This window comes from Gavialis gangeticus, unplaced genomic scaffold, assembly GCF_001723915.1.
Source record: "Gavialis gangeticus isolate Ggan-Ray unplaced genomic scaffold, GavGan_comp1, whole genome shotgun sequence".
NCBI lineage: Eukaryota > Metazoa > Chordata > Crocodylia > Gavialidae > Gavialis > Gavialis gangeticus.
The window spans coordinates 141,470,777-141,473,275 of NW_017729025.1; the positions used below are offsets into that span (position 1 = coordinate 141,470,777).

At 56.9% G+C, this 2,499-nt stretch overlaps 1 protein-coding gene across 2 annotated transcripts in view; it reads right to left on the reverse strand.

Moving 5' to 3' along the window:
• PIK3C2A (phosphatidylinositol-4-phosphate 3-kinase catalytic subunit type 2 alpha) overlaps nt 1–2,499 on the reverse strand; it is a 115,563-nt gene that overhangs the window by 74,278 nt on the left and 38,786 nt on the right. The window lies entirely within an intron of this gene.

Here is a 2,499-nt window from a genome sequence, read left to right on the forward strand (position 1 = left end):
GGTGTTGTTTTTTTTTTTTTTTTTTTTTTTTTTTTTTTTTTTAATTCCTTCCATCTATGTTTCAGATTCATTTACCAAGTGGCAGATACATGAATGGAAGATCAAAGCCATGTTAACTTGTTACTGTAGCCCAGGGATAGGGATTTTGTTTGGCACCTGTGCCTCAGGACAAACAGCAGGGAAGTGACCAGGCTGTGCCATCACAACAAGGATCAGGCCCCTAACAGCTCCCCTGCCATCCCTTCCTGGAACACCAACTTCTTACAAGTTGAAGCTGAGGGTGTTTTTTGCCACTCTGCCCAAAAACGTTGCTGACCCCTGCTATAGTCAAAATGTCCTAAAAGCCTGAATCTAAAAACTGCTCATGTTCATGGCAGAAGTTATGAGAAACAGCATGCTCTCATCTAAGAGTTTCCTTATATAGTAGCATGTGAATGTGAAGATCACTGAGTTAGAAACATTTCCTAACCTCTAAAACAGCAATTGGCAACCTTTTCAGGTTGGGGCCTGGAACGACCCAGTCTGGGTCACAGATGTGTGGGCAGTAGGACCTGGCTGCCACTTTTCTCCATGACAGCCCAGGGAGTACAACTACTACCAAAGCCTACCACCACCATATGCAGAATAAGTCACATGTCTCAGTGCCAGATCCAGTAGCTTTAATGGCTAATCCAGTTAGGCTCTGGAGAGGCGGGAGATGCGTGGGTGAAAGCCTGCTGCATCCCCGCTCTCCCGAAGCTCCCCAGAGACCCCCCAGAAGCCCTGGAGCCCCCCCGCTGACCCCCAACACAGCCAGAGGTAAGCAGGGCCCGTGGTAGGAGGGGGTTAACCCGTTAGTGAGTAGGAGATGGCAGCTGAGTGGAGCCAGGCCAGGTCTTGCCCCGCCCAGGCCCCTACTTGGCCCAGCCCCCCAGGGAGAGAGGTGGGGGGGTACTTACCAGTTCCCTTCCAGTAGGGCAGGACCCCCCTTGCCTGAGAGCAGCTTCCCCAACGGCGGGCCCACTGCACATGCGCGCAGTTTAAAAGGGCCCACCAAAAGCAAAAAAGCCCCAGTTAGGCTCTGGAATGGCAAGAGACACGTGGGTGCAAGCCTGCTGTGCCCCCGCTCCCCCAGAGACCCCCCAGCAGCCATGGAGCCCCCTGCCAACCCCCAGCACAGCCGGAGGTAAATGGGGCCCGTGGTGGGATGGGGTTAACTCCTTAGTGAGTGGGAGGTGGCGGCTGAGTTGAACCAGGCTGGGTCTCGCCCCGCCCAGGCCCCTACTTCGCCCAGCCCCCCAGGGATCCACACGAACGGGCTGCACAAAAAGGCACGCTCGTCTGCTGGCACGTGAGCGCAGAATTTGTGCGGGAGGGCCTGTGGCCCTGCCTGCGAGCCCCCTAGGTTAGACAGTCCCAGTCATAGCCAGCCTACCAGAGGCATGACATGGATGGGCATGCACCACACCCCTCCGGTCCCCTTGGGCTCTGCGACCCCACCCCCTGGCACCTCAGAGATGGCCACCGAGATGGAGCCCATGGTTCTGGGCTCCACACAGACAGAGCCTCTGGCTCTCGGCTGCAGGGACTGCCTGTTCTTTTCAGGCTCTGGGGCCTGGGAGCATGGCCACCTCCCCTTGTGAGGTCTGCTCCCTTTAGGGGTCTCTGGCACGCCAGCTGGAGGAGCTTCAGGCCATAGTCTAGAGACTGCATGCCATCAGGGACTGTGAGCAGGAGATTGACTCCTACTGCCAGGCCCTTCTCCCCTGGGAACCGGAGGGTAGACCACGGTCCCCCTCCAAGACAAAGGAGGACTCTGGGACCTCCCACTCAGTCTAGTCAGGGGCATAGACCAAGGTGGTCAAGGGCCCTAAGGCCCACCGCACCAAGGCCCCTGCCCCGCCGGAGTTTAGCAACAGGTACACACCTCTTGCTGCTCTAGCAGAGCCTGCTGAGTTGCCAGCTCCCGCAGGCAACACAGGCTCAACTGCAGCTACCGCCGCCGCTCTCCCCACAACAGAACATAAGGTGTTTGTTGTGGGAGACTCCATCCTGAGGAGGTAATCTGCCGCCCCGACCCCTTAGCCCAGGAAGTCTGCTGCTTCCCGGGGGCCCGCATTCAGTACATTGGAGAGGATTCCCCAAGCTCCTCCAGCCCACAGACCACCATCCCATGCTCCTTATTCATATGGGCACCAATGACATGGCTTGGAGTGTTCCCAATCAGGTCATGAGGAGCTACAGGGATTTGGGAGTGGGGCTAAAGTATCTGAGAGCACAGGTGGTGTTCTCTTCGATCCTCCCAGTCTTGGGGTATGGGCTGAGGAGGGAGGAGGATCCATATAGTGAACCAAAGACTGCGGCACTGGTGTCATCGGGAAGGCTTTGGCTTCCATGACCACAGCCCGCTCTTTGGTGAGAGAGGCAGCAAGCTGCTGGGAAGAGATGGCCTCCACCTCTCTCCATTGGGGAGGAGGCTCTTCTCAGCTAGACTGGCTGACCTGCTCCACCGGGCTTTAA